We start from the raw sequence: 23,022 nt of genomic DNA, 5'->3' as shown, positions 1-23,022 counted from the left end.
TCAAGCAGATTATTCAGGTAATGATCAACAAAGTTGGCATTTGAATGTCAGCAATCTAGCTCAGAAGTCCACACTTCTAAACTCCACATTAGCTTGCTCAGACCACTGTCCTCTCTTGCCTGAATGATTACAAAAGATGTACTATGTGGAACAAATCACAAATTAATCTTTTTAAATATAAGTAAAGGCCAAATTAATCTTTTTAAATATAAAATAGTCTTTCCTAACAACCCTTGAATAGCTTTCTATTTCTGTTAAATGGAAAGTATCTATAAATACAAGCCCAGGAATAATTGGTTTCAGTGTACCAACTGCTACTTCTGTCACCAATCTTCACCTCCCTCACTTTGATAGTAGCATACTTGTTCCTCAGAATCACCAGGCATGGAAATGCTTTAGCTTTGCATGAACTGTTCCCTGTAAGTAACATGCTGTCCAGACATACACATATCTCACTGTGACCTTCATGTAGGTCACCATCAAATAGTTCCTTAACAGACAGACCTTCTCTGAACATCCCATATAAAATGGCATCATCACTTTCTATCCCCTTTATCTTCTTACATCATAGAACTTACCACCACCTAATAATTTACATATTTATTAGTATATATTTTCATGGTCTAATTATTTCCAATAGAATCTGTCAGTGTAGGATCTTAGATTACCACTATATTCCCGCACCTAGAACAGTGCCTGTACCATAGCCTATAGTCACTACTGAAATATATATTAAATAAATGAAGTCATGGTATAAGGAAATAGTTTGAAGAAGAAAAATGGTCCCACCAAGACCTAGGAACAGTGGATTTAAAAAAGAAAAAATTCTGTAAAGGCTATTGCGAAAGTGAATAGGAATGAAAGTGGCAGCATTCTGAGAAAGTAGGAACATTCAAGATATTGTATAGCTGCTCTTTTTCTGGGGGTATTTACAGAATCTATACACAAAAATAAGTTGAAAATTCTGGTCTTTAATCAAGTTGAGAGATGTTTTTTGCAGAGAGATAAATCAGTTTTTGGACCCTTGTGTAGCTAAGGAGGCAAAATTGGAGACTCAAGGGACAAAAATCCCAGGAAAAAAGGGAAGAATGAAAACTGGCTATAACTGGCTTTCCTTTTAAGACAACTTGCTGAATAATGATGCCACATAGGGCAGCAGGCTAATAAGTTCAGTGGAAAAGGCTTCAATAGCAGAGTTGAGTTTTTTTTAATAGGCTTACAGTACTAAGAAGGCAAAGATTCAAGTTTATTGACTATCATGGAGAGGTTCCCCTGTGAACATACAAGCTCCAGTTGGAAACCTTAAGAGATCCATATGGTCAGAGCATATATGAATTGGAATCTTAACAGAACATGGTCAAAACTGCCTCACAACCTCAATTCATCTCAGTCCCTGACTTGGTCAAGATCATCAGCTTTTTCTGCTAAAACAGGAAAAGAGGAAAAATAATATTATGTAGAGTTCACTGTCTGGCATGAAAAAAAAAAAAAAGGCATCCCCCTTCTGCTGCCAAAACCAGATAAAGACACTACAAAAAAAGAGAACTACAGGCCAATATTCCTGATGAACATATATGTAAAAAGCCTCAGCAAAACATTAGCAAACTGAACCCAAAAATACATCAAAAAATCATTCACCATGATCAAGTGGGATTTATTTTCAGGATACAAGGGTGGTTCTATATTCACAAATCAATCAACATGATACATCGACAAAAGATAAAAACCGTATGATCATTTCAATAGATGTAAAAAAAAAAAAAGCATTTGACAAAGTACAACATCCATTCACGATAAAAACTCTCAACAAAGTAGCTTTAGAGGGAATATTATTCAACATAATAAAGGCCATATATGAAAGACCTACAGCAAACATCACTCTCAATGGTGGAAAACTGAGTGCTTTTCCCCTAAGATCAGGAAGAAGACAAGGATGTCCACTCATACCACTTTTATTCAACGTAGTACTGGAAGTCCTAGCCATAGCAATCAGAAAAGAAAAAGGAATAAAAGGCATTGAAATTGGTAAGGAAGAAGTTATACTATCACTATTTGCAAGGGACATGATACTATATATAAAAATGCTAAAGACTCTGCCAAAAAACTATTACAACTGATAAATGAATTCAGTAAGGTTGCAGGATACAAAAATCAATGTACAGAAATCCATTGAATTTCTATACACTTTAATAATGAAGCAACAAAAAGAGAAATTCAGTAATCCCATTTACAGTTATACCAAAAATAATAAAATATCTAGCAATAAACTTAACCAAAGACCTGTACTCTGAAAACTAAAATATTTTTTAAAAGATTTATTAGAGAGAGAGAGAGCAAGCACGAGTGGGGGTGGGGGGAGGGAGAAACAGACTCCGCTGAGCAGGGAGGCTGATATGGGGCCCAATCCCAGGACCCTGGGGTCATGACCTGAGCTGAAGGCAGATGCTTAACCAACTGAGCCATCCAGGCACCCCTGAAAACTATAAAATATTGATGAAAGACAACACAAACAAATAGAAAGATATTCCATGCTCATAGATTGGAAGAATAAATCTTGTTAAAATGTCTATACTACCCAAAGTAATCTACACATTTAATGTGATCCCTGTCAAAAATACCAACAGCATTTTTCACAGAACTAGAAAAAACAATCCTAAAATTTGCATGGAACCACAAAAGATTCTGAACAGTCAAAACAATCTTGAAAAAGAAAAAAAAAAACCTAGAGGCTTCACAATTCCAGAGTTCAAGTTATACTATAAAACTGTAGTAATCAAAACAATATGGTACTGACACAAAAACATAGGTCAATAGAACAGGATAGAAAGCCCAGAAATAAACCCAGAATTATATGGTCAATTATTCTTCAACAAAAGAGGCAAGAATATGCAATGAGAAAAAGACAGTCTTTTCAATAGATGGTATTGGGAAAAATGGACAACTATATGCAAAAGAATGAAACTGGACAATTTTCTTACACCATACACAATAATAAACTCAGAATGGATTAAATACCTAAATGTAAGACCTGAAGCCATAAGAATCTTAGAATAGAGGATAGGCAGTAATTTCTCTGACATTGGCCATAACAACACTTTTCTAGATTTGTCTCCTCCAGCAAGGGAAACAGAAGCAAAAATAAACTATTGGGACTACATCGAAATAAAAAGTTTCTGCACAGCAAAGGAAACAATCAACAAAACTAAAAGACAACCCACGGAATGAGAGAAGATATTTGCAAACAATATATCCAATAAAGGGCTAGTATTCAAAATATATAAAGAATTTATGCAACTCACCACACAAAAAAACACAAATAATCCCATTGAGAAATGGGCAGAAGACATGAACAGACATTTCTCCAAAGAAGACATACAGATGTCCAACGGATACACGAAAATATACTCAGCATCACTTATCATCAGGGAAATGCAAATCAAAATCACAATGAGATATCACCTCAAACCTGTCAGAATGGCTAAAATCAAAAAACACAAGAACCAAGAACTGACAAGGATGTGGAGAAAAAGAAATTCTTGTGCACTGTTGGTAGGAATGCAAACTGGTGCATCCACTCTGGAAAACAATATGGAGGTTCCTCAAAATATTAAAAATAGAACTACCCTACAATCCACAATTCATACTACAAGGTATTTACCCCCGAAATGCGAACACTAAGTCAAAAGAATAGGTGCAACCCTATGTTTATTGCAGCATTATTTACAATAGGATTAGAGAGGCAGCTCATGGTCCATCGATAGATGAATGGATAAAGAAGATGTATATATACAATTGAATAGGATTCATCCATAGAAAAAAATAAAATCTTGCCATTTGCCATGACATGGATGGAGCTAGACAGTAAAATGCTAAGCAAAGTAAATCAGAGAAAGACAAATATCATGATTTCACTCACGTGGATTTTTTTTTTTTTTAACACATAATGTATTATTTGTTTCAGAGGTACAGGTCTGTGATTCAACAGTCTTGCACAATTCACAGCGCTCACCATAGCGCATACCCTCCCCAGTGTCTATCACCCAGACACCCCATCCCTCCCACCCCCCCAACTCCAGCATGTGGAATTTAAAACACAAAACAAATGAGCAATTGGGGGTGGAGGGGAGAGACAAACCAAGAAACGGACTCTCAACTATGGAGAACAAACTGATGTCTACCAGAGGGGAGGTGGGTGGGGGGAGGGTGAAATAGGTGACGGGGGTTAAAGAGTACTTATCATGATGTGCACTGAGTAATGTATAGAATTGCTGAATCTCTATATTGTACACCAGAAACCAATATAACATTGTATTTTAACTATACTGGAATTAAAATTTAAAAGCTTAATAAAATTAAAAGCAAAAGATATTGATACAGAATAACTGCATAAGAATTTCAGATACAGTTCATATTCAGATACAGTTTACGTTAAAATTACATTTGAAACAACCTTTAATTTCAAGGCAATAAATTGATGGAATTTTTTTTAAAAAAAAAACATTTAAAATTTTGGGAAGATGGCAAAGTAGGAAGATCCTGAGCTCATCTCATCCTGTGGGCACACCAAAATAGCAGCTACATCTATGTGACTAACCGAAAATAATCTGAAGACCAGCAGAACAGACCTTCCACAGCTAATCATAGAGAGAAAGCCACATGGACAAGGTTAGGAGGGGTGGAGATGGGAATGAGAAACAAACCCCTAGCATGACTGGCCACAAACAGGAGGGACATCACAAGCATGGGGAAATGAGAGGATCAGACCCTGCACCTGGTCTCCCCAGTATTAGAGAACTTTACTACAAAGATGAGTCCCCATAATGTCTGGCTTTGAAAACCAGCACAGCTTAATCCTAGGAGCTTTAAAAATCAGCAGGGCTTAACTTTGGGAGAGAAAGAGGGCAGTAAGAAACTGAGTTCCTGCCCTTAAAAAGTAAGCACACTAAAGAACTTGGCTCAAGACACTGCAAAGCAGCAGCAGTTTGAAAAGCCCTGGGGTATATGTGAAGGCAATATATTGACTAATCTTAGAACATGTGCTGGAGGGACAGGAATCTGCAGGAGATTTCTCCAGGAACAAAAGCATTGACAGGTGGTATTTTTTCTTCCCCTCCCCCAGCCTATATAGCTAGAATGCTTGTGAGAGCCAGCAATAACACTCTTTGTCTACACCTTGCTAGCAGCACCAGGTGCCCTGCCCCCATGTTCCCCTGCCAACCCACTCCATCTAACCCACCTGCCTGGACAGGCATCCCTCCAAAACAACTCCGGCAGAGCCATACCCAGCAAGCAGTCCCAGCAGGACCAGCACCACTCCAAAAAGATTCCTGCCCAGGGGATGGGGGATATATTAGCCCATATACCAGCAAATCCATGGTTCCTGCAGCTTAGCTTCTTAGCTGGCTGTGCAAGAAGCAAGCCCTGCTATTCAGTGTGCCTGCAGATGTGGCAGAGAGGCTACCTGCAGACAGCCAGGCTGACTGCTGCCCAGTCCACCAGTAAACCACCACCAGTGCAAACAGGCCTCTCAATACTACAGATGGAAAACACTGCCCAGTGCATCTGCAGCAGACAAACCTGTCATTGTTGCTGGCTGGGAAATCATGGCTCAGCCACAACAGGAGGGTACATGCAGCCCACAGAGGGGCAGCCCACACAGGGGTGGCCCCCACACACAAAGGGCAGCCCACACATACAAAGGGCAGCCCCCCCCCACACACACACAGGGGCAGCCCTGGAGTATCTGGTCGTGGTGACTGGGGGGATTGTTCTGCAGGGCCCCACGGGACCTCTTCACGAGGCCACTACTTTCAAGACCGGAAGACATAGCTGACCTACCTAATTAACAGAAACAGACGCAGAGAGTTAGACAAAATGAGACAGATGAATATGTCCCAAAGAACAGGACAAAATCACAGTAAAAGAGCTAAATGAAATGGAGATAAGCAATATACCTGGTAAAGAATTTAAAGTAATGGCAATGAAGTTACTCACTGGACTTGAGAAAAGAGTGCAAGAACACAATGATAACTTCAAAATAGAAATAGAAAATATAAAAAGGAACCAGTCAGAGATGAAGAATATGATAACTAAAATAAGAAAATAGAGTGAATCAACAGCAGATTAGAGGATACAGAAGAACAGATCAGTGATCTGGAGGCCAGAGTAATGTAAAGCAACCAAGCTAAACAGAAGAAAAAAAAAAAAAAAGAAAAGAAAAGAAAAATAAGAATAGTTTAAGGGAACTCTGTGACACCATTGAGCATAATAACATTTGCATTATAGGGATCCCAGAAGGAGGGGGGGGGAGGGAGAGAGGGAGAGAGAGAGGGAGGGAGGGAGGGAAGGGGCATACTTCATATTTGAAGAGATAATAGTTGAAAGCTGCATTAATTAGGATAAGGAAACAAACATCTAGGTCCAGTCTCTAATAAGATTATACCAAGGAGGTCCACACCAAGACACATAAGAATTAAAATGGCAAAAAAATAGTGATAAAGAGAGAACTTTAAAAGCAGCAGGAGAAAAGAAAAGTTACATAGAAGGGAAACCCCATAAGGCTATCAGCTGGTATTTTCAGCAAAAATGTTGCAGGCTTGAAGGGAGTAGCAGGATATATTCAGGATGCTAAAAGGAAAAACAAAACACCCTACAAACAAGAATACTTTACCCAGCAATGTTATCACCTAGAACAACAGAGAGAAGGAATTCCCCAAACAAAAGTTAAAGGTGTTCATCTCCACTAAAGCAGCATTACAAGAAATATTAAAGGGAATTCTTTAAGCAGAAAAAAATGCCACAAGTAGAAGAAAATTATGAAAGGAAAAAATTTCAAAGGTAAATATAATTAAGGTAGTTGAGAAATCATTTATAAAGTCAGTATGGAGGTTAAAACACAAAAGTGGCAAAATACCTACAAAAATTAGCCAAGCGATACACAAAATGAAAAGATGTAAAAGATGACATAATGTATTTCAGACATGGAGGAGGGAGTAAAACTTCAGTGCTTTGTGAATGTGTTTGAACTTAAGCAACCATCAACTTAGTATAGACTGTTGCAAGATGTTGTATATGAACCTAATGGTAACCACAAATCAAAAATCCTGTAATAGATACACAATAAGTAAAAGGGAATCTAAGCAAAACACTAAAGAAAGCCATCAAACCACAAAGAGATCAAGAGAAGTAACAGAGAAGAACTACAAAAACAACCAGAAAACAATAAAATGGCAATAATTATATACCTATCAATAATTACTTTAGGGGTGCCTGGGTGGTTCAGTCAGTTGAGTGTCCAGCTCTTGATTTCAGCTCATGTCATGATCTTGGGGTCCTGGGATCAAGCCCCATGTGGGCCTCTGCACTCAGTGGGGAGTCTGCTGGAGGATTCTCTCTCCCTTTGCCCCTCCTTCTGCTCATTTTCTCTCATTCTCAAATAAAAAAAAATAATAATTACTCTAAATATAAATAGACTAAGTGCTCCAATCAAAAGATATAAAGTGACTGAATGGATTTTACTTCAGACCTAAAGACACATACAGATTAAAAGTGAAGGGATGGAAAATTATATACCATGGAAATGGAAGTGGAAAAATAAAGCCAAGGTAACAATACTTATATCAGACAAATTAGACTTTAAAATAAATGGGTGATTGGTATTAAGGAACGAACTTATCGTGATGAGCACTGGGGTTATATGTAAGTGATGAATCACCAAATCCACTCCTGAAACCAATGTTACACTGTGTGTTAACTAAATAGAATTTCAATAAAAATTTGAAACAAAGACAGTAGCAAGAGACAAAGAAGGGCATTATAAAATGATAAAAAGGATCAGTTCAAAAAGAGAATATAATTGTACATAGCTATGCACTCAAAATAAGGGCACCTAAATGCATAAAGCAAATATCAATAGACATATAGGGAGAAATTTATAGTAATTCAATAATAGTAAGGGACTTTACAATTCCATTTACATCAATAAATAGACCATCCAGGAAGAAGTAACAAGGAAATGGTGGTTTGGAACAACACATTGGACAGATGAACCTAACAGATATATACAGAACATTCCACTCAAAAATAGCTGAGTAAACATTCTTTTCAAGTGCACATGGACCATTCTCCACGATAGATCACATGTTAGGCCACAAAACAGATATCAATAAATTTAAGAAAACTGAAATCATATCAAGTATCTTTTCTGACCACAATGGTACAAAACTAGAAATCAATTACATGAAAAGAAAAAACTAGAAGAAACACAAACATATGGAGCTTAAAAATGGCACTAATCAATCAATGGGTCAACGAAGAAAAGAAAAACTAAGTAAGAAAATACATGGAGAACTATAAAAATGAAAGCACAACAGTCCAAAATTTTGGAGACATAGGAAAAGTAGCTCTAAGAGAGAAGTTTATAGTGATACAGGCCTCCCTCAAGAAATAAGAAAAATCTAAAACAACTTAACTTAAATGATCTAGAAAAAGAACAAAGCCCAAAACTACTAGAAAGAAAGAAATAATAAAGAGTAGAGCAGAAATAAATGAAATAGACTTTTAGCCTTTCATCAAGAAAAAAAAGACTCAAAATTAAATAATGGTATCACAAAAATACAAAGATAAGAAATTATGAAAAATTATATACCAAAAAATTGGACACCCTAGAATAAATAGATAAATTCCTAGAAACATATAACTTCCCAAACCTGAATCAGGAAGAAATAGAAAATCTGAACAGACTGATTATAGCACTAAATAGGTAGCCAAAAACTCCCAGTGAAACTCCAGGACCAGATGACTTAAAGGTGAATTCTAACAAATGTTTAAAGAACTAATAACTATTCTCAAACTATTGCAAAAAAAAAAAATACGAGAAAGGAAAATTTCCAAATTCATTTTACAAAGTCAGCATTACCCTGATAGCAAAACCAAACAAAAACACCACAAAAAAAGAAAACTATAAACCAATATCTTTAATGAACATAGATGCAAAAATTCTCAATAAGATATTAGCAAACCAAATTCAATAGTACATTAAAAAAAACCATTCATCATGATCAAGAGGAATTTATTCTAGAGATGCCAGGGTGGTTCAATATTTGCAAATAATCAATGTGGTACATCACATTCACAAGATAAAGAATAAAAACCATAGGACCATTTCAATAAATGCAGAAAAAACATTTGACAAAATACAAATTCATTTATAATAAGAACTCTCACCAAAATAGGTTTTGAGAGAACATATCTCAACATAATAAAGACCATATATGAGAAACTCACATGTACCATGATATTCAATGGTGAAAAACTGAGAGCTTTTCCCCTAAGATCAGGAACAAGGATGTCCACTCTTACCACTTTTATTCAATATAGTATTAGAAGTCCTAGCCACAGCAATGAGACAAGAAAAAGAAATAGAAGGCTTACAAATGGGTGAGAAAGCTAAAATTTTGACAATTTGCAGACATACTATATGTAGAAAACCCTAAAGACCACCAAAAAATTATCACAACTGATAAATGAATTCAGTAATGTGGCAGGATATAACATATAGAAATCTGTTGCATTTCTATGAACATTGGGGTGCATATGGCCCTTCTTTTCACTACATCTGTGTCTTTGGGGTAAATACCCAGTAGTGCAATTGCTGGGTCATAGCGTAGCTCTATTTTTAATTTTTTGAGGCACCTCCACACTGTTTTCCAAAGTGGCTGTACCACCTTGCATTCCCACCAACAGTGTAAGGGGGGCCCCCTTTCTCCACAACCTCTCCAACATTTGTTGTTTCTTGCCTTGTCCATTTTTGCCATTCTAACTGGTGTAAGGTGGTATCTCAATGTGGTTTTGATTTGAATTTCCCTGATGGCTAATGATGAACATTTTTTCATGTGTCTGTTAGCCATTTGCATGTCTTCTTTGGAGAAGTGTCCGTTCATGTCTTCTGCCCATTTTCTGACTTGATTATTTGTTTTTTGGGTGTTGAGTTTGAGAAGTTCTTTATAGATCTTGGATATCAGCCCTTTGTCTGTAGTGTCATTTGCAAATATCTTCTCCCATTCTGTGGGTTGCCTCTTTGTTTTGTTGACTGTTTCCTTGGCTGTGCAGAAGCTTTTTATTTTGACTATGGACTCTGAGAAACAAACTGCGTTTTAGAGGGGAGGGAGGTGGGGGGGGGTGGGTTAGCCTGGTGATGGGTATTAAGGAGGACACGTATTGCATGGAGCACTGGGTGTTATATGAAAATAATGAATCATGGAACACTACATCAAAAAAGAATGATGTACTGTATGGTGACTAACATAATAAAATTAAATTTTAAAAAAGGAAAAAAATTAAAAATAAATAAGAAATCTGTTGCATTTCTATATAGAAATAATGAAGTAGCAGAAAGAAAACTGAGAAAACAACCCCATTTACAATTGCACCAAAGGGATAAAATACCTAGGAATAAATGTAACCAAGGAGGTGGAAGCCCTATGTTCTGAAAATTGCAAGACATTGATAAAAAAAAAAAAAAAAAAAGTGAGGATGGCCCAAATGGAAAAATATACCATGCTCAAAAAATATCCATACTACACAAAAGCAATCTACAGATTCAATACAATTCCTATCAAAATACCAATAGCATTTTTCACAGAACTAGAACAAATAATACTAAAATTTGTATGGAAACACAGAAGAGCTTGAATAGCCAAAGCAATCTTGAGAAAGAGGAACAAAGTTGAAAGTATCACAATCTCATGTTTCAAGGTATACTACAAAGCTATAATAATTGGAACCATTTATAAGCATGCTTACATGGTCAATTAATCTATGACACAAGAAACAAGAATATACAATGGGGAAAAGACAGTCTCCTCAAATGGTGCTGGGAAAACTGGACATCTACATGCAAAACAATGAAAATGGATGACTTTCATATACCGTACACAAAAATAAACTCAAAATGGATCAAAGACCAAAATGTGATACCTGAAACTATTAAACTCCTAGAAGAAAACATAGACAGTAATCTCTTTGAGATCATTTTTCTAGATATGTCCCCTGAGGGTAGGGAAACAAAAGCAAAATTAAACTATTGGGACTATGCCAAAATAAATGCTTTGCACAGTTAAGGAAACCAATAGAATGAAATGGAGAGAAGATATTCACAAATTATATGTCCAATGAGGAGTTAATATCCAAAATATATAAAGAACTTCTACAACTCAACACCAGAGAAACAAATGATCCAATTACAAAATGGGCAGAGACCTGAATAGACATTTTTCCAAAGAAGACCTACCTATAGTTAGCAGAAAGACACATGAAAAGATGCTGAACCACTAATCATCAGGAAAATGCAAATCAAAACTACAATGAGATATCACTTTAAACTTGTCAGAATGGCTGGTATCCAAAAGATGACCAAAAAAAGATGACAAAGGTGTTGGTGAGGACATGGAGAAAAGGGAAGTCTTGTGAATGTTTGTGGGAATGCGAAACAGTGCAGCCATTGTGGAAAATCTCTCATGAATAGTGTGTGCACATAGGCAAAGAATACCATACACTCATTCCAGATAAACCAAATCTTATCTAAGGTTTTTAATCATCTTATAAAATTACTATAATTGAAGATTCTTTATAGGATTAGAATAACAGACTTAATTTAGTGACAGATGCTGTATTCACATCTATAGATGGATTCAATCACTTTTTAAATATTGTCAATGTGCTCTTGTACAACCAATACAATTCAAATGCTAAAAACATTTAAATCATTTCTAACAGTTAACTATTCAACTGGCAAAATCAACACCAGGAGTTGTTGCCTATGTTTAAAGATATAATCTGCCAATTAGTTAGTCATTTAATTTGAATAATAAATTTCTGGCAATACGCATTTTAAATTATTACTGCAAAACAAATTCTTGGCCTCATTTGTAGTCAACAATCATTATAAAATGTACTATAAGTAGCCTACAGGCCCTTAGGGGATTTCCTATTATGCCACAGGATGAGGTACTTAATAAATATTTCTTGGGTGACTACATGGATATTAGCAGACATCTGCCTTATAGTCAGTGAAAATTTTTTCCAGATTTCGATAAATTTTTGTCTGGCAGTTTGTGGTAATGGTGTAGTATTCTTTTGTTTAGTGTTGTTTACTCAGTTGTTCATTTTGCCCTTTTTATTTGCTTTTTCCCTCCCTTTGTTAATGGTATTTAAATAGAAAATTGAGAAAGGTTCTTTCATTTGTTCTATAAAAACATCATTTTATACTGGAAGTCCAGATCTGGTCTCCCTCAATTCTGATTAAAATTCATTTTCCAGCTTGGTCTTAAAGATGCATATCCTTATAAATTCCCATTGCACTTCTGAAATAGATTACAATTGAATTGCTTTTAGCATGGAATACTAAAACTTATGTATTATGCTTATCAGAAATTCTGTAGCTTTTTTTTTTAAAGATTTTATTTATTTTTCAACAGCGAGAGAGGGAACACAAGCAGGGGTAGTGGGAGAGGGAGAAGCAGGCTTCCCGCGGAGCAGGGAGCCCGATGTGGGGCTCGATCCCAGGACCCTGGGATCATGACTTGAGCTGAAGGCAGACGCTTAACGACTGAGCCACCCAGGCACCCCTGTAGCTTTTTTAACTTACCAATTAAAGTAGGAAAAATTCTGACTCTGAAATAAAGTTGCTAATATTTACAGTTCTTAGAATGGAGCAGTAACTGATAATCAAATGCCAATGGTTGATATATTCCATAAAAAGTTTCTAAGAGCTACTCTTTCCTGGTCCAGACAAAATTTGTGGATATAAAAAGGTTAGTGTTAAGCCTGCTGCACCTGGGTAATCCAATTGTTGCTCTGATGTTCCTGGGGGTTAAAACCCTGGAGTAAATTACAGCCTGCAGAGTTCAACAGTTATAGTGATCCATTTAGTTAGGTTATTGTGATATACTGAGCATTTATCATGTGCAAAGCATTAGCAAAATGTACCTAACTTGCAGGATTGTTTTAAAGAAAAGCAAGATAATATTTTTAAAATATGTAGCATTCTGTTAATCAAATTTCTAAACCTTTAGTAAATGTTTGTTCCCTCCCCAATCTTTCTGTTGTTTTAACAATTTAACAAATATTTATTGTGTACGTACTGTATGGCTGGTATTGAGCTAGCCAGGAATTTTAAAACAGGATCTAAATTTGTGAGATAACTAGGTGAAGAACAAGAAATGTGAGCATGGTTCATCTGTAATGAAGTTAACTAGCTCTTGGAAATTTGATGGAAGGTGCCTAATGCTCCAGTCTTCAAGTAAACGTAGTCTCCCTTTAAATAAATATTTACCAAATCCAGTTTTTACTCAACTATTTGAAAGATGCATAAGTATTTCACAAATACAATTTGACAATACTTTCTCTCATTGAAAGAAAAATATTTCAATGTCTTTGGAAAATAGAAGTCTAGCAGTTGAATAGATGATAATTTCTTTTTATTTAGTTGATCACTTTTAGAAATGTTCAGCATTGCAGTAGAAAATCACAGAAGTAGTTAAATGGGTTCTGAGCACCAATTTTCAACATATGCGTTGGGCATGTGGTTCCCTCACACCACCAAGCAACGCTCCAACACCAGCTGGGTGTCTCACAATTCAACCCAATTCCAACATTATCTACCTAAAGACCATATCGGCTTCCACAGGTTAAAGTTTCAATACTGAAAGACTGCTCTCCATCTTTCAGATACCAGTTGAAGGGCCAGGTTCTCATATGTGCTTCTGACCTATCAGCTGTAAATTGGAGGTTCCAACAACCTCCTTTCTTGAATTCAATTAACTTGCTAGAATGGCTCAGAACTCAGAGAAACATTTTACTTCCTAGATTATGGTTTATTATAAGTAGAACTCAGGAAAAGCGAGATAGAAGAGATGCATGGGGCAAGGTATGAAGAAAGGGCAAGGAGCTTCCACTCTCCCCAAATCTCCATGTGATTACCAACCTGGAAGCTCTCCTTCTGTGTCTTTATGGAGGCTTTACTACATAGACTTGTTTGATTAAATCATTAAACATTGGTGACTGAACTCAATTCTTCAGCCCCTCTCCCTGTCCTGGAGGTCAGGAGGTGAGACTGAAAGTTCCAACCCTCGCATCACTTGGTTGGCTCCATTGGCAACCAGCCACCATCCTTAGATGGTGTCCAAACCACCTCATTAACATAACAAAAAGCAGATTTATCACGGTCATTAGAGGAAATGCCACAGGTTCTAGGAGCTTTGTGCCAGAAACAAGGATGAAGACCAAATATATATTTCTTACAAGTCACAACATGACAATAATTGTCTTGGGTGGAAATGGAAATTGAGTGGGATGATAGGAGGTGACTGTGGAGTGGATGAACTGTTATGTTCTGTATCTTGATAGAGGTTTGGACTACACAGGTATATGCATTTATCAAAAACTCAGAGAATGTACACTGAAAATATGGGCACTTTATATTTTACATAAATGTTATTAAAGAACTACATGCTAAAGTATTTAAGGAAGTTGTTGAGATGTTTGCAATTTACTTTAAATGAATAGAAAGTAAGATGAATTCATGGATGAATAGAGAGAAGGATAGTTAAAATGTTAATGGTAGAATCTAGGTGGTGGATTTTAGCTTGGTCATGAAAAAGTTTTTCCAACTTGGCTGCATGTTCAAATGTTTGCATAATGAAGTACTGGAAAGAAAAAAATGCAGCATTAAGGGCGCATATAATTTATTCACCCTGTCCAGCATTTTGATGTTAATAAAAGTATTCAGGATTTAATTAAATTGTATTTAATTTCAATGTTGCCTTTTCATATGTGCCCACTGTTTATAATAGTGAAAGCTGTTTCCTGCATGTGGTCCTTTTAGAACTCAATTAACATTGATTTGTCCACTGCTGCAGACTATATTAACACTAACAACTTAGAATAAATTAGTGTTTGCTCTTTATGAATAAGTTCAGTAACTTGTTTTCATTTCAACTTCCTTTCCAGTGTGTTCAAATTAAAAGCTATTAATGTTTCTGTTTCCTGGCAATTTAATTTTTATATTCATATTCAAATTGCATTACTAAAATGTATATTTTTCCCAATAAATGTCAGATATTATTGTTATTTCTATTTAAGAGTTTAATGGCTCTATTTGGATGTTCAACATTTAACTTTTTTTAAAAAAGATTTTATTTATTCATTTATTAGAGGTAGGGGAGGAGCAGAGGGAGAGAGACAAGCAGGCTCTGCTGAGTGGGGCTCAGATGTGGGGCTGCATCCCATGACCCTGAGATCATGACCTGAGCCGAAATCAAGAGTTGGATGCTTAACTGGCCGAGCTACCCAGGCACCCCTCAACACTTAACTTTTTAAAAAAATTTCATAATTCATAAATATAACATGCCCTATTTTTCAGTAAGCTTTGTTCTAATAGAAAACACTAGAAAATCGCTAGATTCACTGAAGGTGTCGTAAAAGTGCATGAAACTATCTGAATTTATTTTTATTAAAAACTTTATTAATAGCGAATATATGGATTGACCAGGACATGCTCACTTGGTCTTTATCAGTCACACATCACATGCAGTATCTGAATTTCCTGAAGAAAGAATGAGTTTTGCAGTGTGGGAGGGTTAGCAGTTAAGCTTATTGTATTAAATTGTAGTTCATACGAGACTGTTAACGTGGGTTTCCAGCGCTGGTCTGACTGTGTGGGATTCTGAAAGTGCTGCCGGTTTGGACAGGATCCCCAGAGAGGTGGACTCCTAAATGATCTTCTTGACTTTTCAGTGAAGAGTGAAAAACTGTTTGTATTTAGTGGAGTTATTCATGTTAATACAATCAGAACATATTTTATTCATTTATTTCTATCTAATGAAGTCATCTTCCTGACCTAATAAGATCATTAACTCTGTGCCTCACTGTCATTGTTTTTGGATTTTTGCTGATCTAGATGAATTAGCTTTGCTTCGGCCTGGAAAGAAGAGAGAAAAACGAACTTCTCGGTTTCCTTGTTGTGATTATTGTGGTTAATGAATGTTTTTTCTTATGCCTGTGGGCCGGGTCTGTGGTCCACCTTTGTTGATCAAGGCCTATTCTTTGCCACAAAATTTTAAAAGAGATTCTTTCTGTGGTCTGCATGAGAATGTTTTCTAACCCCCACATAGGAATTCTGTACTTACCAGGGTTTATATGGTAACTGGAGCGGGGGATATGAGAAATTCTCTTAGCTTTAGGCTACTAGAATGAACGTATTTGGGGACGTACACCCAGTTCACCGTGAGCTGATTAATTATTCCCCTCCTGTACTCAGGAAGAGACAGCTTGGGTAGAACTGAAGAGAATACCTGGAGTGAGACATCGGAGATTTTATTCCAGGTCTCCCACCTCCTAGCAGTAGAACCCAGGCAAACTTTGCAAGGTTTCGCGTCTCAATTTCCTCATTTGTAAATGGCTCTGACAATGGTCTCCCTCTTCCTTGCTTCCTAGGCTTTCTGTCTCTGCCTATTGTTACCAGCATACAAATATCCTATAAGAGCTTCCATTTTCATTTTTTTAAAGAAGAAGAAGACGAAGTCTGTCTTTATACCATGTACTTCTCCTGCTATGTCACAATATCCCAACAGCAAACCCCCTTAAAAGATCCACTTTACAGTGTTCTATTTACTCCTGTTGTCTCTTGAACTCTCTCTCATCAGGCCTTTCTCCCCACCAATCCTCCTCCTACCTTCTGACAAAACAAAACAAAACCCAAACTTATTTCTAGTCAAGATGATGAATGACCTCCACCTTTGCCAAACAACTTGTTTCTTATACTTCAGATAACTCACTTCATCAGTGGCCTTTGACACAGTTCATCACTCCCTTTTCAAATCCTTCCTCACTTGCTAAATGGGGCACCACATTCTAAATGAGCAAAGAGAGAAACCTCAAAGTATTGGTGGGCTTAGTTCTTTTACTTCTTCTCTTCTATATTGGTACTCATTTCCCAAGTTATTTTATCTAGTATCATGGCCTTAAATACCATGCATTTACTAATTACTACAAATTTGTATCTCAGACAATTTCTTTTCCTCTTTGAATTACTTGCTTTTAGGTTCTGGGGCATGTATGTGTGTTCTTATTATAAATTTCTAAAATGGTTCCTCTTACTTGCAACTCCAAAGTCCAAATACAGTTACCTAATTAGCCTTCTGAGAATGTTGTTCCTGATATCCAAAATAAAGTTCCTATAACTGAAACACAGGCAAGGCAATTTTCGGCAAAAGACTCTGGTTAAAACATGTAAGTGAAATAAGGAAGAAAAATGGAATTCTCCAAAGTTTTCTTTTGTTTTTTCATATTATCAAGAATTAGTTGATAAAACTAATGATTGTTTTATTGAGTGCAGAGACCCCGAACTTAAGGGGTAACAGGGCTTCTCTGCCCCTTAGTGGGTTTTAGTCATGAGTATGACAAAACTGCAAAATCAGGAAGGGAAGGTGTCGGCACATGGCAGTCCATAAAAATATTTTAGGAAGAAGGATGCCCTGAAAACAATGTATTTATTATTGAATAAATAATGGCCAATGAACTCTTGATCAGAGGGAGCCATTAGCATGACATCCGCAAAGGAGACAGCTACTAAACCATATTTAAAAAGCATACTTAAAGGGCTTTTTCCCCACCTGTGCCCAGCAAGATAAAGAGTTCTCGTTTTATTTGAAGTCATCTATGCAAGCATCTAAGGAATACAGAGTGTAGGAAGTAGAAGAGAGCCAGTATGAAGAATTTGAGAGATAAGAATGATCTAAAACACTTACAAATACCTAATCTTTTGAGAACATAAATGCAAGAGAGCAAGGTACATGGAACAGTCTCATAGTTGTGTTAAGTCCCTTTAGGTTCATGTCTGGCACATTAGGCATGTTATAATTGAACTGTTGAGAAACAAATTAAAATTTTAATGAACTCTCCTCCCTTTGGAAGTAAACTTAGTTCCCTATTACTGATGCTGCCAGAACTCGTAATATTATTGTCTAACCAAAACTTAATGGCCCACTCTTAGTGCCTCTAATTTTATATAATTAATTTACATGTAAAAGAGCCTTGCAGATGTTTTATTTTCATATACTACATGTTGGAAAAATATAAACAACCTATATTAGGTTCTTACTTCGGAATCTCCTGAGATCTGGGTATTTTTGCACAGATATGGGTAGGGTATAGGTATTGTGTTTTTTACAATACAATATATTCTGTTCACTCATCCCCCCCATTCTGATGGTCACCTCTTTACATGTCACTAAAAAGAATAACAAATAGTATAAAATCTATTTACAGAGATAATATGATTCAACTTACAAGTGCTACAATTGCTCACCAATTTTAACTAAAAAACTGAGGGTTGCTGGAGAGGAAAGGGGTGGGAGGATGGGGTAACTGGACGGTGGACATTAAGGAGGGCACGTGACGTAATGAGCACTGGGTGTTAGATAAGGCTGATGAATCACTGACCTCTACCTCTGAAAGCAATAATACACTATGTTAATTAATTGAATTTAAATAAAAATCTGGGAAAATTTTTCTTTGTCTGAGGGTAATCATAGGAGTGTATTTGTACATTTTGCCTCATCTGCTTTCTCCTACCAAATCCCTCTACCTGTGAGTTTACAACCTACACTGAAATATCATTTGCTTACACAGCTGAGAAAGTCTATTACCTCCTTCACAACTAATTTCTTTTCTTCTTTGGTATTCATTGTTTGGTAGCCTAATTTGTCTCCTACACAAACTTTTCCTGAATTACTAGGTTTTAGGGTATAAAGCTTGTCCTCACAGCAATTTCATCCTTATCTGCTACGTGGTCTTTCTGCCATTATATAAAGGCACCTCTCTCAAGGCATGCTGATCCTCTCTGTCACAGAGACTTGCTGAGTCAGGAGTATTTGGGAAGACTCAGAATAATTTCATTTCAAAGGCCTCAAACATAGAAGTCATGTTGTAAAAAGAACTTGTTTTAAGGGAAAGAGGGCAAAGAGTGGCCACAAGGTGTGGAAATGCAGGTTAAGAGTATGGGGGGAGAGGGTTCTGGCTCAAAACAGCAACATAAGAGGGTCCTGGACTCACCACCTCCCAACAACACACTGAATCTGCAACTCCCTGTGGGATATCTTTCTCTGTAAAAAAGAAAAACCTAAAAACTCCTCTGAGCAACTCCTCAGCATCAGTGAACAAGTAAAGATTCACATCAGAGTAGGTAGGAGAGGCTTGCCCTAAACACCATCCCAGGCTTGGTAATCCACAAACAGGAGGGAATTCCAAAACCCAGAGCTTCTCCCTGAGGAGTGAAGGGTTTGAACCCCACATTGGACACCCCAACTTTTAAGACTTCCACCTGAAAGATGAGCCACATCTAGCTCTGAAAAACCAATGGGGTTCACATCCATGAGACCCATAGGCTGAAGCAATCTGAGAAATGGCTCTTAAAGCCACTCCTTTGGACTCACTTGCCTTAGGGACCAGCACAGATGCCTGACTTTGTGAATAAAGCCCATTTGCTAATTTAAAGCATTGGCTTGAGGGTCAGGCATCTAATTTAGCACACATCTAGGGGCCTCCTGGCCCCTTCTTGCTCTCCCTCTGCCTCATTCTATCCAGTAGGTTTCATCTTTTTTTTTTTTTCTATGGGTGCCATCTATGTGTTCTCTCTCTGCCTTGTTCTAGTTAGCGGGCATCATCTTCTTGCTCTCCCTGTCAGCTCCAGAGTGCCAGCATTTCCCAGAGGGGACCTTTCACACTTATCCAGTAGATCAGTTTTTATGGCTGCTTCCCAGGGGATGTACCACTTGATCTCTTTGGTGCAGTAAGAGGCAACAGACCCAGGAGCTCAGTCTTTCTCTGAAAGTAGCCTATTAGCTTATCATCATAGCTGAAGCCTGAGGAACAGCTTCTAGTTATACACACCCGAAGGGCTGATTTTAATTCTTTCAACAGACCTTGGAGGGCAGGCATTATCTTCAAACTCTTCCCTGGCCATGCTCCGGAGCACCAGTACTGCCTGGAGGGGAGATTTTACACACATATCATGCCCCAGATTTTATGTCTGGTGCCCCAGTTTTTGTGCCTATTACCCAGGGTATGTCCTTTGATCAACTGGATCTGATAGCCAGGGGGCTTGTGTTCTTGTGTCACATAAAATTGTAACATTTGGAGAGAGTGCTCTTGCCAGGCTACCATCCCCAGGGGACTGCTTGTCCAGGAGCCTTGGCTTGAGGGCTATGTTTCTGGTTTGGCTTACAACTAGGGGCCTACAGAGGTGCTTTCAGGGAACAGAGGCCAGTAGATACAATCTTTACACTCTCCCTCTGCTCTTTTCATGGGTATCTCCCAGAAATGAGCTTATACTCTTATCTAGTGCCTCCAGTTGTGTGCTATCCAGGGGACACCTCCAGATCACCTGCCTCTGGTGGCCAGTAGGGCTTATGTTTATGGCCCCATAGAACTGTATATATTTGCTTTCTTTAAAAACTTCTGCCTGAGGATCTGGATTCCAATCAGCCTGGACCTAGGTGCTAAAGGAGATTCTTCCCTTTGGGACACTGACAGATCCTGGTAGATCCTCAACTACAAGGAGCCATTAAAAGTAAAATAGGCTGTTTGGACTATCACAAAATTTGGGGAGAACAACGAAGAGCTAGAGCAAGTTTGAATGATAAGTTTCATCTCCTACATCAGGCCCCTCATTCAAGACTGGAAGAAGCGGCTCTTTTATCTAATGCAGAGAAACCAAGGGTGACCTGTGTAGCTCAGTCAGTTAAGCATCTGCTGTCGGCTCAGGTCATGATTCCAGGTCCTTCCTGGGATCAAGCCCTGCATGGAGTTTCCTGCTCAGTGTGGGGCTTACTTCTCCTCTCCCTCTGTCCCGCCCTGCCCATGTACTTTCTCTCACTCTGCTCTCTCTTGCTCTCAAAAAAATAAAATCTTAAAAAGGAAAAAAAGAAACCAACACACAGAGTGTTCCAGTCCAAGATGGCAATGTTAAAAGACCCTGAACTCACTTCCTCCACTGAACACACCAAATTACACCTATTAATAGAACAATTCCTCCTGAAGAACTGAGGACTGATGAACAGCTACTGAACAACCAAAGATAGAATGGCAAGAGAACTACAAGAGAGATGGAGACACAGTAACAAAGGGAAGACCCAAACCCCACATTGCAAATGGCAGTGGGGAGGGACCTGAACAGATCCCACTTTAATTGGGCACAGAAGAAAACCCACAGTTTAAAAGAGCAACTAACATATAAAAGAGACAACACTAGAACTCCACCAAGTGGTAGTGGAACCGTGGGATTGCTCTCCAGGCAAAGGGACTGGAGAACAACAGTTTACATTCCCACCACATCTTAAAAGCCTAGACTGAAGCAGAGTCTGGACACCATAATGGGAAGGTCTGATCATCACACATATCATGCCCCAGATTTTATGTCTGGTGCCCCAGTTTTTGTGCCTATTACCCAGGGTATGTCCTTTGATCAACTGGATCTGATAGCCAGGGGGCTTGTGTTCTTGTGTCACATAAAGTGTGTCACAACCTCAGCGAGTCCAAGGTCTATAAGCTCATACCAGCACTGTACATGCTGGGACATAGAGAAAAAGGGTTTTAAGAGAGGGCATCTGGGTGGCTCAGTCAGAAGAGTAAACAGCCTTGATCTCAGGGTCATGAGTTTGAGCACCACATTGGGTGTAGAGATTACTGAAATACACTTAAAAAAAGAAGAAAAAGAAGAAGTCAAGGACCTGTGGGAATGCTCTTTCCTGCTCTACCTTAATAGACCAGACTAGAGCAGGATCTGGTTGCCATAACAGGTGGGGCAGGTCATCACAGAGAGCTTGGGACCTCAGTGAGTCCAGGGTCTACAAGTCCACTTCAGCCTCTGTGGCACAGAAAATAAGTCACGGGATTTTTAAAAAAATTTTTGGGGGGGGGCCTAATTTTTAAATTTTATTTTTATGTATTTTAGTTTTTGTTTTTCTACTTTGTCTTAATTTTTGTTCCTTTGAGTTTTTTTTTCTCTTTTATATTTTTCTTTTATTTCTTCTTATTTTTGTAAAACACCATGGTTTAAGAGACTACCTAACAAAAAACAACCACAACCTCAGCCAGGAAGCAAAAGTCACCAAGCACAAACTGTCTATGGAAGGGACACCATACACCCTTAAGCTCAGAAAAAGTAGTCTTTCTACCTAGAAAGACTACCTAGAAACAAACACAGAAAGTCAAGAAAAATGGGGAGACAGAGGACTACACTCTGAAAAAAGGGACAAGAAAAAGAATTCAGAAAAAGAGTTAAATGAAACAGAAATAAACAATATGCCTGACCAAAAATAAAAAATTAAGCTAATGATCATAAAGATACTCACTGGGCTGGAGAAAATAGTAGAAGATTTCAGTTGAGACCTTCAGTAAAAAGAAAATGTTAAAAAGAACTGATCAGAGTTGAAGAGGACAATAACTGAAATAAAAAACACAGTAGAAGGAATTAACGGTAGATTAGAAGATGCAGAACAACTTATCAGGGATCTGGAAGACAAGGTAATGGAAAGCACACAAACTGAACAGCAAAAAGAGAAAAGAATTTTAAGAATAAGGATAGATTAAGAGATCTCTTGGACAACATCAAGTGAATAAACATTTGCATCACAGAGGTCCCAGAAGAAGAAAAAGAAGAGAGAGAAAGTTGTAGAACACTTATTTGAAGAAATAATAACAGAAAACTTCCCTAGGGGAAGAAATAGACATCTAAGTTCAAGAATCACAGAGAGTTCCAAATAAGATGAACCCCAAGGAAGTCCATAGCAAGGGATATCATAATTAAAATGTCAAAGGTTAAAGATAAAGAGAGAATCTTAATATCAGCAAAAGAGAAACAAAAAGTTACATATGAAGAAAACCTATAAAGCTATGAGCTGAGTTTTCAACAGAAACTTTTCAGGCCAGAAGAGAGTAGGATGATATATTCAAAATGCTGAA

Source organism: Zalophus californianus, chromosome 2, assembly GCF_009762305.2.
Source record: "Zalophus californianus isolate mZalCal1 chromosome 2, mZalCal1.pri.v2, whole genome shotgun sequence".
In the NCBI taxonomy this organism is placed as follows: domain Eukaryota; kingdom Metazoa; phylum Chordata; class Mammalia; order Carnivora; family Otariidae; genus Zalophus; species Zalophus californianus.
The sequence above is the reverse complement of the archived record's forward strand: the minus strand, read 5'-3'. Positions refer to the sequence as shown.